General features: G+C 34.0%; 1 pseudogene; it reads right to left on the bottom strand.

The window, feature by feature from the left end:
* Positions 1-1,145: 1,145 nt before the first annotated feature.
* Positions 1,146-1,413, bottom strand: LOC107511404 (annotated as a pseudogene).
* Between the last annotated feature and the right edge of the window lie 19,092 nt (positions 1,414-20,505).

Below are 20,505 nucleotides of genomic sequence, written 5' to 3'. Positions count from 1 at the left end.
GTTTACTGCTACTAAACTCAAGGCTGCCAACTGGGCTGAAGGCACGAAAGTGCCCTTAGTGCCTAATTCAGTGTTTCCCTGCTGAAGACTAGAGCTCTCAGCTCCCACTGAAGACTGGTGAGCAGATACCACTGCTCGGGCCACTAAAAGAGTAGGAACAACCACTGAGTGATCTTATCTTCCACAGACTCTTAAATAAAAATAGAAATGGAAAGTTGATGGAAACTAAAGTTTCTTAAAAAAAGTAAATAAATTCTAAATTCATAATACTAAATCCCCAAATTTAAATGGAAATCATAGGATTTTATTTAACTTATTTGATTTATGTTCTTGTCTTTTATGCTAAAAATGGTGGTTTCTAATGGTATTAGTATAATTACTTATATGCTATAATCTAGTTTGTAGTGGAGTATGTATGTATAATAGTTTTTAAATTATATCAACATTAAACTTAATAACAGGACCACTAGCTGCAATTTCTGATTTAGAGATCTTTACTTTTACCTTTCTCAGTATTTGTTATGTAAGCCAAACTGTTTAGGGATATATAGCCAAAATTCATTAGGATACATATCCTTGGCTTTATGCCACAAATTTGATATAAAGTAACATTAGTGAGTTTCAATTTTTTTATTTTTTTATATTAAGGATTGCTTCACTTTTTTTAATTTTTAGTCATCGTTATCTTTCAAATATATAAAAAAGAACAAGATTCTAAGGTGAAAATTGCAAAACAAGGCACATTAGAAAATATCTAGCTTTTATTTTTTCCCCAGATATTTTACCTTTAATAATAAAACTTTTTTTTCTCTCTCATACATGAATGAACACATATTTGACTTTAAAATTAAGTCTCAATTGACACAATGGCTTATTTTTCCAGTCAAGTGACTAAGCTGCTGAATCTTAAGGCTTCAACAAATGTTCCATCTTATTATTTTTATTGAACAATAAGACCTTCTATTTTGATTATTCCTGGTAAACAGCAATTTTGTTTCTCCAGTGGTTTCCATTTGCCAAACAGTCATGACAGATGGTTTAACATGGTGGCTACTGCTTTCAGGGGATTCTATCAGATGAATCTTCATTTCCAGTGCAACAGCTGTTGGCAATCTTTCATGGCAAGTTCGTTCATCAGGGCTTCTCTATTGTTTTTGGCCAAAGAGCGCTGCTTTGGCTGCCAGAGTTTCATTCTATTGAATATGATATTCCTGAAATCTCATGGATATTCTTCGTGTCATTTTAAAATATTTCTGTAAGCAATGTTCTGAACACATGGCCTTTTCAGGTTTTACTTCTCTTCTTGTGAAGTCTTTTAACACAGTCCAAAAAACAAATTTCTGTGTTTATTGTAGGTTCCAAGAAATTCTTAAACTGTTTTATCTGATCAGATTCTGGCATTTTTGCAGCCATATTCTTTCAGTACGTTTATTAGTCGCCTTTTCTGGTGCACAAGTTTCCTTTCTTTTCTGGAAAAGTAGTTGTCCAACCTGTGCTTGAATGTCTCCAGTGAGGCCTGATTTTTTAAGCACAGACTCTGACTTCAGACAACAGCCTGAGGCTGGGGGAACTGTGCTGCCAATAGAGTCCAGGGATGGAGAGCCTGTCTAGCTTTTATTCTCGTTCTTTCCACCGTCTCTCTTTTGTCTTCTTCCCATCTAAACTTTACTATTTCTTTTAATTAATTATTGGTTTATCCTTCCATTGTTTATTTTTGAAAATATTAGATAATATGCATATGTATATGAGTGTGCATGAATTCCCACATCTTTGGTACCCAAAAGGTACTCCAAAAAAGTGTAACATATTTCTTTTCTTCTTCTTTTTTTTTTTTTACAACTGTTTTGCTTTTGCAAATGGTAAGTAAATAAATAGCCTTGTATATAAGCCATTTCTTTTTCTGTGAGTGTATCTTAGGGATAGATTCTTAGCAGCAGGATTGCTAAATCAAAGGGTAAATACATGTTTAATTTTGCTAATTAATAATTTGCTAATATCAACTTCTTAAAGGTGGTATGGTTTTGCATTTCCACTAGCAATGTGAAAGTGATTGTTTTCTTACAGCCTTAACAACAGAGTATGTTGTCAAGGGCCCTATTTCTGCAAAGATTATAAATAACACCTCAGTGTAGTTTCAATTTGTATTATATACGTGATTACTTCATATAATTAAGGACCATTGCTGGGTGTTTTTCTGTGACCTGTTTTCCATATCATTTGCCTATTTTCCCTAAAGTTTTGGAATTTTTCTTCCTATTTTAAAATTTATTTACTTACTTACTTACTTACCTACTTACTTACTTACTTACTTATCTATTGATGCAATTGTAAAATTTGCTTCTTACTTTATCTGTTCCCCCCTCACCCTCGGCTTTTTTGAAATATAATAGTTAGTTGCTTGTATTTATATTTTACAATTCAATGAATCTTTTTCTTTAATCGATTGTGGTTGGCATACAATAACATACCAGTTTCAGTTATATGGCATAATGATCAGAGATCCACATAACTCGCAAAGCTATCACCCCACTAAATCTAGTAACCCTTTTCACCCTTGCATATCTTTACAACATTGTTAACCATCTTCCCAGTGCTGCACTCTACATCGCCATGTCTATTCTGCAACTATCTATTTGTACCTCTTAATCTCTTTGCCTTTTTTTGCCATCCCTATAACCCCCCTCTTATCTAGTATCCCTCAAAATATTCTCTATATCTATGAGTTTATTTACACTTTTGTTGTTGTTATTGATTTTGTTTTTTAGATTCTACATGTATGTGAAATCATGCAATTATTTGTCTTTCTCTATCCAACCCATTTCATTCAACACAATACCCTCTAGGTCCATCAAGGCAATATTGCTTTCCATCCCCTGCCTTTTAGTCTGTGTGTCTTTAAATCTGAAGCAAGTCTCTTGTAGGCAGCATATGTAGAGGTCCTGTTTTCTTATCTATTCAGCCACTCTATCCTTTGGTTGGAGCATTTATTTATTTTCCATTCGAGATACTTGTTGATAGGAATGTAGCTATTACCATTCTTTAATCCTGCTTTTGATACACGTTTTTTCTTTATAAAGAAACTTCTCCAACATTTCTTGTAATACTGTCTTGGTGTTAATAAATTTCTTTAGCTTATTTTTGTCTGGGAAGCTCTTTATCTTCTCTTTCCTTTGACTCCGAATGATAACTTTGCTGGATAAAGTATTCCTGATTGTAGCTCCTGGATTTTCATCACATCGAATATTTTGTGCCAGACCCTTCTGTTCTGCATAGTTGCTTTTGAGAAACCAGCTGCCAGTCTTATGGGAGCTCCCTTGTAGGTAACTCACTGCTTTTCTCTTGCTGCTTTTAACAGTCTCTCTTTGTATTTAACTTTTGGCATTTTAATTATGATATGTCTTGGTGTGAGTCTCCTTGTGTTCCTTTTTCTTAGGACTCTCTGAGTTTCCTGGGGTTGTATTTCTATTTCCTTTACCAGGTAAGGGAAGTTTTCCATCATTATTTCTTCAAATAGCTCTTCAGCATCTTGTTTTCCTTCAGGTACCCCTACGACATGGATATTTTAATTTAATAGTGTCCCATAGGCTCCTTAAATTATTATAGTCTTGGCTTCTTTTTCCTTGCCATTCTGATTGGGTGTCCTCGGATTCTCCATCCTCTATATTGGTGGTTCAATCCTCTTCTTTATTTACTCTGTTTATTCTCTGTAATATCCTCTTCATTTCTGACTGGTTCTCTTTTATAATTTCCATTTCCATTTTTATGTTTTTTTTTATCTCTTTATTAAAATCATCCCTGAATTCATCTATACTTCCCCTAAGTTCATTGAGCTTTTTTATGACCAGTGTTTTGAACTCTGCATCTATTAGATTGCTTGACTCCATTATTTCTGGATTACTGTTCTGTTCCCTCATATGGTTTCTACTTCTTTGTCTTTGCATTTTGGCTGCTTTTCTGTGTCTGTATGGACTAAGCAAAGCTTCTAAGTCTCCTAGTTTTATTAGCATGGCTTTGTGTGGTAAGTGTCCAGTGGCATAGTCCTGAGAGAGGTTCAGCTGCAGGCCAAGTTTAGCCCCAACTTGTGCCCCTCCAGGGCTACCTTTTAAATTTCAGCAAGCAATCCACAGATGCTGTGCTTATAGTTGCCTCGAAGGACCATGCCAGAAACTGAGGCCAGTTGCCACTACTGTCAGTCTTGGCACTGCTCAGCAATGAGCACCTGACTTGGGGAGGACACTCCTGGATGTGGCTTAGGTAGATCCACAATTTGGGGAGGCAGAGTTTCAGGGAATCCTCTGGGTGGAGCGACCTCTGTTATCCAGTTTGATGATATCTCAGCTATGGCAGAGCCGTGTCCACACAATGAGAAGGGGAAGGCTCTACAGAGGAACTATGGATACTGCCATCACTTCTGTCCAGGAGAGATACTCGCCTCTGGCCCTCACTCTGACAACTCATCATCCCCCTATAAATCCCTGATGCCTCTGTTGCAGCCAACCCAGTGCTGGTGCTCAGAGCAAGCAGGTCCATCACCACAAAAGTCTGGTTGTGGACACGGTCCCTTTAAGAGGCATCTGCAACTGCCAGGTGCTGCTGTCATAGGCTCTGTCCCACTCAGCTACTGGGGACTGGGCAGCCTCGTGTCCTCACCCTCTTCTACCTTTTATTGTTGCAGTTTGATTAATTATTTCTCTCCCTAGTTGTAGTGCTTCTGTTCCTCTAGATCCCAAGCAACTTTCCTTGCTGTTTGCTCCGTGTTTCTGTCCTAACTGATTTTGTCGCAAGAGGGATGAACAAAGCCTCTATCATCTATGCCATTTTTTCTTTCCCCTTTTCTTTCTATTTTTTAGAAGTTCTTTCTATAATAGCAGTATTTGTCTTCTATGTGTTATGTAAGATGGCATTATTTTATCCAACTTTGTTATTTGTCTTCCTTCTTTCCTTTTTCTTCTTTATACCATGCACATTTTTAATGTGATCAAGTTTATCAATAATTTTCCTTTTTCCTTCTAAATTTTGAATCATAGTAAGGCATTTTTTTACCCTCTTCTAGATAATAAAAGAATTCACTCATATTTTGTTTTAATACTAGTAGAATTTTATTTTAGCATTTAAATATCTTATATTTTAAAAAGTTCTCATGGTCTATAATACACATCATCTTGATATATAGTATTTTATTATTGGTTGGTTCTGAATATTTTTTAAAAATTTCTACTATGATTTCTTTTTTGTTCAATGAGTTATTTTAAAATAGTCTGTGTAATACTGCTTTGACAGTTTTTTGAGATTGCTTTATGAATTAAGTGGCCATTTTTCTAAAGCTATATATACATAGTATATACTGAAGTTATCCTCCATTTATTTCCGTAGAGTTCTACATATTGCCACTAAGAAAAGTGTGTTTGCATTTTCCCCCAAATTTTCTATATGTTACTGGCTCTTTTGTTCACTTGACTTGTTAGAAACTAAGAGAAATTCAAAATGACACCACTTGTAAGAATGTTCAAATCTCCTACTATTTTGTTGAATTTGTCTATTTCAACTTATAGTTCTGGACAATTTTGTTTCACATATTTTAAGAGTATTCTATCATGTACAAGAATTAGCATTTGAATATCTTAGAGAACTGGCACTTTTCTATATATAAATATATTATACCTATTTTTAATATATACTAAATCTATCCTGCTTGGGTTTATTTTTTCTAATATTAGTTTAACTGACTCAACTGTAATTTTATTAGTGTTTGCTGGTATATATTTATTAATTTTAAAAAAATTCAATTTTTACTTGACCTCGGGTTTTAGGTACACCTATTATAAAGAATGTATGGCTGAAATTAGATTTCTGTTTGAATAACTTGAAAATATGTATCTTAATTAATAAGCTTAGTTCATATATAATTGAGAAGTAAGATTTAATTTGCCTAGAATAGTCTCTGGTAGTTTGTCCCCAGAAACAAAAACGTTGAGTTCATATACTTTTGTAAAGCTTTGTGGAAATGAGATATGGCATGGTGACTAAGAAAATCATTCTTGATACAGATGAAGGTTTGGACCTAAGCTCTTTATTATATGAAGGGAAGATGTCAAATCTTGCTGCTGTGTTGACGTATCATATGGCTATAATCACATGGCTAGAACAAAAAGGGGGGCAGATAATGCTCCCTACCTAACATAAATGCTGAAATTGCAGGGCAGGGCGGAGTCAAGGTTCTACCATGTCAAATTGCTATTGTAGTCTGGTTCCTGATCTAACCATGGGAGGAAGTAATGCTTCCCATGCATTAAGGATGTGTTAAAGCTCCGCAGCTTGTGTGTGAGGACCTTGTTCCAGAGTCTGAGTCCTACCCTAAAAAATCTCTTTATTGCTTGTAGAATTCAATGGGCAACGGGACATGCACACTTGTTATTGCTTCTATTTCCATGAGTTTTCCCTGATAAACACTACTCCAGGTATGTCTGGTATGTGGGCTTATAGCCATATAAATTTTACGCATGACAATAAGTATGATAAATATTGATAATACCTACATTAGTTTCTATAAATTTATTTTTTCTTTTATATTTATTTCATTTTCTCTGAGCTGCTTCTTTTCTCCTTTCTTGGTTTTCTTTGGGGTTTGATTAAGTTATGTTCATTTCCTTTTCCATATCATTTTTTCTCCTATTGGTTTTGAATGAATACAGCAATTTTTTTATTGGTTATATTTGATATTTTATCCTGAAAATTTACTTAACAGTATAAAGTTAATAATTTAAACACCTACTGACCAATACAAAGACCCTACAATTTTAACTTTAATCATCCCAGTTTTGACATGTTATATCATATTTTTTAAGCATAAAAGCATTGTGTAACAAATTACCACAAATTTATTTTTTTCTTTTATATTTATTTCATTTTCTGCCTTATTTGAAATCCACATATTAGGCTTATTGTTGCTATTGTTTTTATTCTTATTTTATACAGAAAGTATTTGTTAGATACTTTTTAATCTTTTCGTTCTCACTGTTAAACGTTATTGCCAGAAAGTAGATCCTTTAGAAGTTCTTTTAGTGTAGGCTTATTTATGGTAAAATCTCTCCATTTTCATGTATCCTAAAATGTTATTGTTTTCTTCTCCTTGTTGAAACACAGCTTTGCTAGGCACACGCTATAAGGTTGATAATTTTTTTCTTCAACAATTTGAAAATAATATTTCGCTATCTTCTAGCTTCCATTATTACTGTTGATTTTTTTGTTTTTCATTTGTTTTGTTTTTGTGAGTTTCACTCTCATTTCTCTCTAGTAGTCTATCTTCCCTAAGGGCTTTTTAAGTTTTTCTATTTACCTTTGGGGTTCTTCAGTGTTACTCTAAATGTACCTCAGAATCAATTTGTATTTCTTCTTGACTATGCTATATTTAAAGTCTATGCTTTCCAACCACCCATTTAATCTTTATTTCTTTACAATTTCATCATTCTTCCAATACTCTCTTCAACTACATCTCTCTGCCAAAGTAGCTCACTCCAAAGTCACCCTGCTCCACTCAATTAACAATACAGCATTTTTTACTTAGTACTTGACCTTCTTTAGACTGCCATAGCTGTTTATACTTGGTTTATCTATTTGTTGTTGATTTTTTTTTCTTTTGGTTATGGGAAAATTTCTAAAGATGCCTCGACCCAAAGATTTTCCCCACTTGATTATTCAATCAAATAGTAATACAGGAACTATTGTGAAGGAATCTTGCAGATGTGATCAAAATCTCAAGTCAGTTGGTCTTAAGATATGGAGATTATCCTGGAGGACCTGACTTAATCAAGTGACCCCTTTAAAGGTAGAGTTTTCTCCAGTTGGTTGTAGAAAGGCAAGTCAGAGAGATTCAAAGTATGGGAAGGAATTGACTCACCAATGCTTGTTTAAAGATGGAATGGAGGGTAGGGAAGCATGTGTGAAGGAATGTGAGCAGTCAACTTGCTGAGAGAGGTCCCTGACCAATAGTCAGTAAGAAAATGTGGACTTCAGTCCTATAACTATATGGAACCAAATTCTTCAAACAACTTGAATGGGCTTGTACATAGAATCTCCCCCACAGTCTCCGGATAATGGACCGACCTGACTGATAGTTTGACTTTAGATTATGAGACTGTGTGCCAATACTTCTGACCAATATAACTGTGATGGAATAAATGGTTGCAGTTTAAAGATACTAAATTTGTGGTAATTTGTTACACGACACTTTTATGCTTAAAAAATTTGCTAAGAGGGTAGATCTTATATTAAGAACTCTTACAACGAAAGAAAAATATTTTTAAAAGAAGCAATGGAAAATTTATATCCTGGGCCTCCATACTCCTGGCTCTCCTTAGACCATTACGACTATCTCTCGTTTATCTTCTGGATTCTCTTCCTCTCACCAATTCTTAAATTGGGGGGTTTTCCATAGATCTTTAATCAATCATTACCTTTATAATTTTGTTACCCGGAACAAGAGAGTAATCAAGCTATGCAAAAGTCCTTTCTTTCTTTTTCCTTCTTCATTACTTTATGAGGGAATTTATATATTTATACTGTGTTTCTATTTAAATAACATTTGCAAATCTTGAGTATTATCTCACAATTCTTCTGTTTAAAGAAAAAAATAAGGATAAATATAAAGAAAATAACTATATAATGTTTTAAATTTGATACTAAAACTTCACTTACAATTTAATTGAATTCATAATTTTAAAAACTATTCTAGTCTCTGATTTATTTCTTTTTCAACCCCTATTGTCTCTTTGATAAAATGTAGAATTTAATATTTTTATTATCATTGTTTGCTAGTATTTTCAAGTATATGTGTCTCCTTTTCCTAAAGGTGAAGAATTCTTACATTTTTATACTCTATTTTGATCCTTTCCCCCAGATAGAGCATAATTCTGGGAACAGCAAATATGTTTAATGTGAGTTTTATGACTTACAGAGAAAAAGAAAACTAAAAAAGGAGGGAGGGCTTCTGAGTAAAAGAAGAGATGGGGATATTTTGCAATAGTTCATACCACCACATTATCTTGAATTTCTGTCCATTGTCAACATTTTAACTCAGCGGTACTAGTATCATAGTGCTACAACATAGAAAGAAGAGGATCATATTCTACTTGTTTACTTTCCTTATCATAAAATACATAAATCTATGTCCAGCATCTTCTATATACATCTACTCTGGCTATTTTCTTTTCGGTTTTGTAAAAACGCAAGTTTTTTTTAAAAGCAGAGACCTTGATTTGTTTCGATAGAGATAGCACAGGGAACATTTGATAAATGCTAAATAATCAACACGTAAAGATGTCTGCCAGAGCTGGCAGATCAGGCCCATTTAAATTCCTTTCTCTGTAAGCCCACCCTAGCCTCTGCACAGCTGGTATGTAATAAGCTCTTTCTTAGGTTAGATAAGAATGCCCTGAAGACCATAGGTTATAGAGACCAAAGGTCATATCTGGCCGCTGTGCTTCTCTTTTGTTCCAAATCCCAATTTATTCATGATTAGTTCTGCTAACTACTACAATCAGAAAAGCCAAGGAGGTCATATGGAAAGTAAAGGAAAAAGATGTGATGGATGCAGAAACAGTAAGAAATGATGAATGATCCTGTAGCCTCTCTGGGCAAGAGGTTTCAAAAGAATGCATACGAAAGAATAGATTTTCCTGTACTCTGAATGTATTGTCAAGGAATAAACTACTTAAAAGCCTCCTTTTTAATGTTCTCATTTATCTTTTCTACATATCTCAACATACCTTTTTGCAGAAGCAAAATACCACCAGCCTAATTAAATATTAAAAATCACCACAAATAGTCTGTGATAAAATGTTATAAGTGAGTGCCATCAAACGAATTTCAGAATATTATAATACAAGTTAAATAAAAAAAGGTCAAGAACTATACCAATATAGTGATTATTGATAATATGATGATAATAATACCAGCTACTGCTTAGTAAACATTTTCCTCATGCCAGACACAGTGCTAAGCAGTTTATATAAGTTAGGTCATTCAATATTTTTCTAAAATGTATGGTAATGTAGACAAATGATAAAATAGAGGAAAGACTAGTCAAAAGTCATACAGCAAATATAATGTAGAATCAGGATTTTTACCCATTCTTGTTTGACAAATTTTAAAAATCCTTGATATACTGCCTCTCAAAAGAAGTTACCATTGCTTTTGAATATATCCTTAGAAATGGGGGTTAGGGGCTTTTGTGGAAGATTTATGTTTTATTTGATACTATTTTCCTAGTGTCATCCTGAAAATAACTGTTTCAGAAGTGGAGATGTGCTTCTGAATGACATCAGTATGCATTTACCTCCTATGTTTATGTCAAATGATGTTAATGTATAAATGTTGAGAGGATAATATGAGGTCTACTTAAGAAGTAACATGACTTCGTCAGGTTAGATTATAATTCTGAAGCTGACATGGATTAAAGGAATTAGAGTGAAAAAAGGCTTTTATTTTTTCTAGATAAAAATATTTTTAAGCACAAGTCGAATACATAAATCGAATTCAACTTAACTCCATTAAAAAAAAATCTATTGATGTTTAAATAAGCAAGCACAAGGTCATACTTTTCCTCTCTGTAATTCTGGTGATTTTTCTTTGTCTCTGTAGCTCATTGACTGACTTGGATTTCATGCTAATGGAAACACTGGTTTTCTTTTGTGGTGTTTAAATTGATGTCTTCTATATGGCAAGCTTATGACTCGTTTAAATAGGTAGCATGTTTTAATAGATTAAACAGAAATGTTGCTATCCTTTTTCTGATAGATAAAATTTTATATGCGATAAAATAAAGAGATATTTTTAAAGAATAGGCATAGTCTATCTAAATTTTCATAGCTTTTATGTCTAGTGGGTTTTGGAGATATGAATCTGTAATTTTCAGAGATAAAAGATTCACGGAAAATTCTGAACAAATATCTATACATAATATAAAATGTTGTGAAAGCCATCTTCAAATAAATCTTGGAACAGATAATGTTAGCTAGCATGGAGGATTTCAGTTTTCTATGTTGAATGGCTCTTTACAAAAGCTTTGATTGCAAGACAGGGGCCAATCCTAGAGACTTTGGGCTTGGAAATAGATGTACTCACTGGAAGAAAGTTGTTGGCAGTTGAGGAAGTCCAGCCATATAGGAAAAGCCAATTATCCTGAGAAAAACTGATAGGTAACTGGTCAGCCTGAAGAATTACAGTAAAGGTGGCATAGCTTGCATATAGGACACAAAACACAAGGACCTATGGGGAAGCAAAACAGTGTTGAGATGTGGTAAGCAGACAATTACTTGTCAGGAGATGTGAGGAAAAAGGAAGCCATCCCTAAGGCACGGGGTGTGAAGTTCAGAATCAGGTCTCAAGTGCCAAGTATGGGGGTATGAGAAAATCAGAATCTCAATCCTGAAGTCACTAATGTGCTGGGTTGCTTATCACAATCAGGAGTAACAGCAGAGTCATAAGATGAGGTCCTGATCCCAAGAAGAAACTAAGTTTCTAGAACTAGGACATAAAGTAGAACTATAGGAGCAGCCAGATAAACGTGAGTATTGCCTGGAATCATGATATTCCCCTCCAACAAGGCTTGAAATCTTTCTAAAACTGAGACAGGGCCTCCATGTTGGCATTAGTGATGGTAGGCAGATGATTACATGAGGGATTTTTAAAAAGTCTTCTGGGAACAATAAACCTGAAAGTTTAGGGCAAATTTTAACTTCAAGACTGGTATTTAAGGCAATAAGAATATAATTCATTTTGGTTTTAACTGAATTTGTTTGAGTAATCATTTTAACTATTAGCATATATACATGATAGTTAGGAAAACATGGATAGAAAGAGCTACAGCCCACCAAACCAAATTGGATAAACTAAAAGAGGGAATGCACAAGAAGATCCAAAGGCTCACATTGAAACACCCCTAAAAATTATGCTCTGACTCATAAAAAGCAGTAGTGATTTATCAGCCTGATAGGTTGCTGCTTTAAGGAAAACATTTTTCAACTTTGTGTTCAAGAACTTGACTAGAATAAGGGAGATTATACTTTTACTTCTAATTTACTATTTAGATATGAGATTTCTTTGGGCCTTTGAGTGATTCCTACCTAAACAATAAATAAAAGAAATGAGATCTCTTAGAAATACCTAATTAAGCAATTCTTTGTTTAAGAAAATTTATGATAATAATATACACTTGCTAATAGAACAGAACTTTAAAAATAGTATGTTAGTAAAAAAGTTAAATGATCACCTTAGTGTTCTGATCACATATTTGCTTCTCAATCACAACCATACACGAAGATTATAATCATTGTCAGATGTCTTTAAACAGGAAGTACATTGATAAATAGCTGTAATTTCACAGATGTCACTGCATTCTTCAAACTTTAGTGATAATTTTAGTTCTCACTGTGGACTTTAGATTTTAATTTATGTTTTATATAAAATATATTAGTTCTGACAAAAATGAGATAAGTATGTTATGAAGTAGGAGCAATGATATAAATTTGTACGTTTTGTAACTTTAAGGCACAAACCAACTCATTTTGTTTGATAAACATAGGCAGATTTTTTTTTACTTCGGTGAATGCAGAATTTTTTGTCTCTTTAAAAAATAAAAATAAATAAATCAGTAGTATTTGGGGATTTTGTATAACTGGGGAAAGACATTCTGGCATATCTAGCACTGAAGATGTAGTACTGGAATCATGTTTGCACACATACACATCATTTTCCTTTCACATCTCAGAGCTGCTGAATTGCTGCTTCTTGGCCATGGCGGTTTGATTATTTTCCATGCTGGCACCTGCTCTTCTATAGCTTAACGAACTTAATCACCCAAAACACATGTATATTTGTTCTCCAAATGACTTCAGTAGCAGGTGAGGCCCAATCCCTGAATTCCCTGCTTTCTTTACATAACCCATATATATTTTACATCTTCCCTTTATTCTCACTGCCCTCAGACCCCAAATCAGATAAATTATGTGTGTTTTTAACAAACACACTGTAAACTGCCAAACTGGCTTTGCTCACATGAGATACATGCTCAGTTAAAATGTCCAATTCTAAAAATATCTTAACACCTTAATATCTAACCCCTTGACCTCTTCATCTTTCACAATCTCAAAATATTTTGCCATAGAAGGGAAACTGAATGGATTATACAATTATAATAAGGGCTCTATACAAGGTAAAAATAAGAAAAAACACCTTGTTAGCACATTATAAAGTGCTATGGAAATGTAAATTATTATAATTTTATTATTTTAAGGTCTTGGCATCGTACAGACATGGAATCCAAAACACAAAACAAAGCACCTAGATATACAGAGAAGAGTCCATTTTGATGCTGACACTTCTGATAACCTCACTCAGTTCCGAGACCTTATTAATTCTAGGGATCTCCACTTTTATCCTCTATTCCTGATTAAGTTCACACTTCTCTGAAAGCAGAGCCTCACCTCCAAAGTCTCAGTGATGCTTTCCACTTCTCCATCTTTCACTCTTTTTTAACTTTATCCTAACTCTCTTTTTTCTCTCTCATCTCTTATTCTTTCAACACAGTCTTAGAAACACATTTCTTTTGCCCTGTTCGGACCCCAACACAGACAGTTTGAATGACCTCATCACTGACATCCTACATTTCCTCTCCCCCTTCACCTGGCTTGTCAATTTCCTTCAAGTACAGATTTCTGTTTTCTCTGGCAGGAAACAAAGATTTAGGTACATTCTAAATGAAAACGCTTACTTGCATTCTATCATAAATTTATCCTATCCTACTTCATTGGCAACAATGACTCTTGGGACCTGCCATTCTCACTCTTTCTATGATTTTTAGAACCAGAAAAGCAAACTTTGGAGGAATATAGCAAAAAGAGGTGCCATTTTCTAGCACTTTATTAGAAGTCTTTAGAAGAATTGAAAAGCCGTTCTCAAAATGAGATTGAGGTTGATAGTAACTATTAATAATCACAGAATGTTGGATTAGAAAATCAATGCCAATTCATTGTAAAGTTTATTTGTTACTAAGCATTATATTAATTGATTAAATATGCTCACTCTACTAGCCATTTAAAATAATCTCTTTCTAATTACATTTCATCTTTTTTTTATTTCATATCTCCAATGAATTTCTTCAAAAGAGCCCTAGCAACAGACTTCTGCCCAATCAGAGCCAGGAATCACCTTTTTAAGCCTGTACATTATAGTACTACAAGGCAGAAAGCTCTATGTTCAAATTTACAGCCCTTTTTAGAATAATTCCAGAAATCTCTTTGACTTTTCAGACCATGGGCCATGTCAGTTTGTATTATTGGCACTTAACTGAATAAACCTGTTATAGGTGTGTCCTACTGGCTTGAGATTTCTGTTAAACCAGGATTGTAGGATCTCTTCCTACAAACTTCTCGCAGCAGACTTTGTCACGTTATTGTAACTCATAAGGCTTATAAACTTCTCATTTATTCATTACTATATAGACTAACAGTTACGTTCACAGGTCCCCAAGTTATACTGAGCGTGTTTAAATTTAAGTTCAGCCACTTATTAAGCTCTGGGACATTAGGAAATTCACAAATCTCTCTCAGTTCACTGTGATCATCTATGAAATGGGAGTAAAAATAGTACTACCTCTGACATTGTGAGGAAGGAATGAAGTAATTCATGTACATGTCTTAACCTAATGTCTAATACATAATGAGTTCTCAGTAAGCACAAGTTGTTTTTATTGGTGGATACAAGTAGTGATGCTCTAAAAGCTTCCAATAAGTACATGTACGTTTTTCTTAAATAAAGAGTTGCCATTAAGGCTGCCCTCATTTTTTTTTAAGATTACCTTTACTTATAGATTGCTTACAGATTAAAATTACAGTGGAAATAACTTTTTCTAGCTTTGAAGGATGTTTTTAAACTAGTCCCTTAGAAGACTCTCCTGCGATCCATACTAGTAGAACGTACCTTCAAGTGTCTCCTCTGTTTCTAGGAAACAACAACATAAAATATGTAAACAAATGAGTAACCTTGTTTGCTAAAATTTAATCTGTTAATCATGCTATATTACTGCTCTTCCACAAATTCTCTCTCCCTCTCAGGTAACAATCCTCATTATCCAGAAGAGGAAATTGTTTAACATATTATTTTGATAGCATAATTTATCCAGATAATTGTCATTATAATGACACTTTAAATTCATTTAGTGTCCACTGAGAGGAAGAATAGCTGGCCTACATTCTTCCTTATACCTTATTAAAAATGGCTGCATTTTTACTTGTGCAAGTATCTTGAATGACTGTGTAGCATATCTCTTTATAAAGTGGAGAGTGATAAATGAAAACACTACCTAGCTATACTCTTGACTTAATTAGTTATTAAAATAATCACATATTGGAACTTGTATTTTACTTTTAGAAAATTGGCAAATTACTAATATATTTGGTTTAACTGAACTAAGTCCATGTCTTATTTAAATTTGATTCCCCAGCATAAACTTGTTTATTAAGAAGAAATGCTGGTTCAGCATGCTTTAAACCTTTTACATGTGACCTCAAGCATATTGGTAGTAGTAGCCAGCATCAGTTCACAGCTTAGGCATTTCTAGGCACCTTCAAGTCCAGCACAGGAAGCTACCACCAGCAGATTACTGTGTAGCTCTTACCAGGTGGCTCCAGGCTGGGTATAGGCAGAGGCTGACCTGGGCCTGCTGGGAGCCCTCCCAAGAGGGCCCAGAACCAACACTCTTGGTGGCCAGCTTTAGACCACAACAGGCCACCACCCAATTCATTCCACAAACAACACACCCAAAATGTGGGCTTGGCAGGTACCAGAGCCCAAGTAAAGCAAATCTCACTCTGTAGGGTCAGTCCCCACACAGTATCATGTCTGCTATAGTCACAGCCAGTCTTCATTGCCAGTCAGCCTCATGGTCAATCCCACTGGCTGACATGCCAAAAGCAGGCAAGGCTCAACTACAAAAGGAAGGTACACACAATCCACACAAGGGACACATCTGGAGAACCCAGCTTAGATGACCAGGGAGACTGTGCCACTGGTCCTCATGGGACACCTACAATATTAGGTCACCCTGCCAAGACTGGGAGATACAGCAGAGACCAAACGGGGGGAGGCACCCAAAATGAGGAAACTAAGAAATAAGTCCCAAATGAAAAAATAACAACAACAACAACAAAAATAGGACAAAATTCCAGAAGAAGAACTAATGAAATGAAGATGCACAATCTATCAGATGCAGAATTCAAAATACTTGTTACAAGAATACCCAATGAACTTGGGGGAAGAACAGATGAACTCAGTGACAAATTACATAAAGAGATAGAAATCATGAAAAAGAACTAGTCAGAAATGAAAATATAATAACTGAAATGAACAATACATTAGATGGAATCAATATCAGATTAGATGAAGCAGCGGATCAAATCATTTTGATTTCAAAACAAGGTAGCAGAAAACACCCAGATGAAACAGAAAAAAAGGATTAACAAAATGAGAATAGTTTAAGGGGCCTCTGGGATGACATCAAGCATAACATTTGCATCAAAGTGGTACCAGAAAGAGAAGAGACAGAGCAAGCAATCGAAAACCTATTTGAGAAATAATGATTAGAAACTTTCCTAACCTGGCAAAGGAAATAGACATACAAGCCCAGGAAGCACAGAGAGTCCCAAACAAGATGAACCTAAAGAGGCCCACACCAAGACACATAATAATTAAAATGCTAAAAGTTAAAGACAGAGAGAGAATCTTAAAAGCAGCAAGAGAAAAGCATTTAGTTACCTGCAAGGGACCTCCTATGAAACTGTCAGCTGATTTCTCAACAGGAACTTTGCAAGCCAGAGGGATTAGCATGAAATATTCAAAGTGAGTAAAAGCAAGGACCTACAATCAAGATTACTCTACCCAGCAAAGCTATCATTTAGAATAGAAGGGATAAGAGCTTCCCAGACCAGAAAAAGCTAAAAGAGTTTATCACCACCACACCAGTATTGCCAATATTAAAGGAACTTCTTTACGAAGAAAGAATATAGATATAGATATATAGATAGATAAATAGATATATAGATAGATATACATATATATGATAAAATAGCAATAACTAAATACCTATTAATAATTACTTTAAATGTAAATGGATTTAATGTTTCAATCAAAAGACATAGGCAGTTGGACAGATAAAAAAGAAGCCCCATAATATGCTGCCTACAAGAAACCCATTTCAGATCAAAAGATACATGCAGACTGAAAGTAAAGGGATGCAAGAAGATATTGCATGCAAATTGAAATTTTAAAAACCTGGATAGCAATAATTATGTCAGACAAAATAGACTTTAAAATAAAGGTTATAACAAGAGGGAAAAAAGGACATTTCATAATGATAAAGGGATCGATTTAATAAGCGGATATAACTCTTGTAAATTGTTACCCATCTAATATAGGAGCACCTAAATTCATAAAGCAAATATTGACAGAAAGAAGGGCGGATATCAACAGTAATATAGTAATAGTAGGGGACTTTAATACTCCATTGACATCAATGAAAAGATCATCCAGACATAAAATCAACAAGGAAACAGCCTCCTTAAGTGATACATTAGAGCAGATGGACTTACTTGATATTTTTAGGACATTTCACCAAAAAGCAGAAGAATATACATTTTTTTAAGTGTACATGGAACATTTTCCAGGATAGACCACATTAGACCACAAAGGAAGCTCAATAAATTTTAAAAAATTGAAATCATGCTAAGCATCTTCTTCGGTTATGATAGTATGAAACTAGAAATCAGTTATAGGAAGAAAACTGAAAACCACACAAACATGTAGAGGCTAAATTACATGCTATGAAACAATAAGTGGCTTGAGAGCAAGATCAAGGAAGAAATCAAAAAAACCTTGAGACAAATGATGATGAAAACACACTAACCCAAATCTATGGGACAAAGCCAAAACAATTCTAGGAAGGAAATTCTCATCAAGAAAAAATGATAGAGGACCCAAATAAATGAAATCAGAAATGAAAGAGGAGAAGTGACAAACTACACCACAGAAATACAAAGGATTATAAGAAAAAAATGTGAACAATTATATGCCAACAGTTTGGATAACCTGGAAAAATGGATGAATGCCTAGAAACATACAATCTCCAAGACTGAATCAAGAAGAAACAGAAAATCTATGAGACTGATAACTATTAACAAAATTGAACCAGTTATCAAAAAATTCCCAACAAACAAAAGTCTTGGACCGTAAGACTTCACAGGTGAATTTTACCAAACATTCAAAGAATTAAAATCTAATAAATTTTTCTCAAACTATTCCAAAAAATTGAAGAGAAGGGAAATCTCCCAAGCTCATTTAGAGGCCACCATTACCCTGATTTCAAAACCAGATAAAGACATTACAAAAAAATAATATTATAGGTCAATATCCCTGATGAACACAGATGCAAAATACTCAATAAAATATTATCAAATTGAATTCAACAATATATTAAAAATATCATACATCATGATCATGTGGAATTTATTCTTGGAATGCAAGGTTGGTTCAATATTTGCAAATCAATTAAGGTGACACACCATGTAAACAAAATGAACGATAAAAATCAAATGATCATACCAATAGATGCAGAAAAAGCATTTGTCAAAATCTAGCATTCATTTATGATAAAAACTCAGCAAAGTGGGTATTGAATAAATATACCTCAACATAATAAATAAAGGCCATATATGACGAAACCACAGCTAACATCATACTCATTAGTGAAAAGCTAAAAGCATTTTTCTTAATCTCAGGAACAAGGTAAGGATGCCACTTTCACCACTTTTATTCAACATAGTATTGGAAATCCTAGCCACAGCAATCAGACAAGAAAAAGAAATAAAAGGCTTCCAACTTGGAAAGGAAGAAATAGAACTCATTATTAGCAGATGACATAATACTATGTATTGAGAACGCTAAAGATTCTATCGAAAAACTATTAGACCTGATAAATGAATGCAGAAAATAGCAGGATAGAAAATTAATATTCAGAAATTCATTGAATTTTTATACACTAATTACAAACTATCAAAAAGAGAAATTTTTTAAAAATCCCATTTACAGTTGCATTAAATAATACCTGGAAATAAATTTAACTAAGGAAGTAAAAGACCTGTGTTTGGAAATGAGTCATTGAAGAAATTGAAGAGGTTATGAATAAATGGAAGCATATACCGTGCTTATGGATAAGAAGAATTAATATTAAAAATGTCCATACTATCTAAAGCACTATATAGATTCAATGTAATCCCTATCAAAATACCAATGACATTTTTTACAGAACTAGAAAAAATCATTCTAAAATTTATATCGAACCACTAAAGACACCAAATAGCCAAAGCAATCTTGAGAAAGAACAAAGTTGGTGATATCACACTACTTGATATCAAACTATACTAAAAGGCTATAGTAGTCAAAACAGCATGGTACTACTATTAAAACAGAGACATAGATCAGTGGAACAGAATAGAGAACCCAGCAATAAAGCCACACTTATATAGTCAATCAATCTATGACAAAGGAGGCAAGAGTATACAATGGGTAAAGACAGCCTTTTCAATAAATAGTGTTGGGAAAACTGGACAGACACATGCAAAAAAATGAAAACTAGATCACCTTCTTACACCATATACAAGAATAAACTTAAAATGGTTTAAAGAGTTAAATGCAAGATCAGAAACCAAAAAACTCCTAGAAGAAAACATAGGCAATAAACTCTCTGACATTGCTCTTAGTAATTTTTTTTTGGATATATCTCCTCAGGCAAGGGTAACAAAAGAAAGAATAAACCAATGGAACTACACCAAACTGAAAAGTTTTTTCACAGCAAGGGAAACCATCAACAAAATGAAAAGACAACCTATGGAATGGGAGAAGATATTTGCCTATGATATATCTGATAAGGGGGTTAATATTGAAAATATGGAAAGAACTCATACAACTTAATACAAAAAACAATCTGATTAAAAAATGGCAGAGTAGTTGAATAGGCATTTCTCCAAAGAGGACATGTAGGTGGCCTATAGACATATGAAAAGATGCTCAACATCACTAATCTTCAGAGAAATGCAAATTAAAACCACAATGAGATCTCACCTCACACCTGTCAGAATGGCTATTATCAATAAATCAACAAACAACAAGTGTTGGCAAGGATGTGGAGAAATGGAAACCCTTGCGCACTGTTGGTGGTATTGTAAATTGGTGCAGCCAGTATGGAAAATAGTCTGGAGGTCCTCAAAAACTTAAAAATAGAACTACTATAGGACCCAGCCTTTCCACTTCTGCATATTTATCCAAAAAATACAAAACACTAATTTGAAAAGATATGTATGTGCATCTTTATGTCCATTGCAGCATTATTTACAATAGCCAAGATTTGTAAGCCATCTAAATGTTCATAGATAGATATATGGATAAAGAAGAGATGTT

Source organism: Rousettus aegyptiacus, unplaced genomic scaffold (assembly GCF_014176215.1).
Source record: "Rousettus aegyptiacus isolate mRouAeg1 unplaced genomic scaffold, mRouAeg1.p scaffold_m13_p_9, whole genome shotgun sequence".
Lineage (NCBI taxonomy): Eukaryota > Metazoa > Chordata > Mammalia > Chiroptera > Pteropodidae > Rousettus > Rousettus aegyptiacus.
This window is presented reverse-complemented; position numbering and strand designations above follow the sequence as displayed.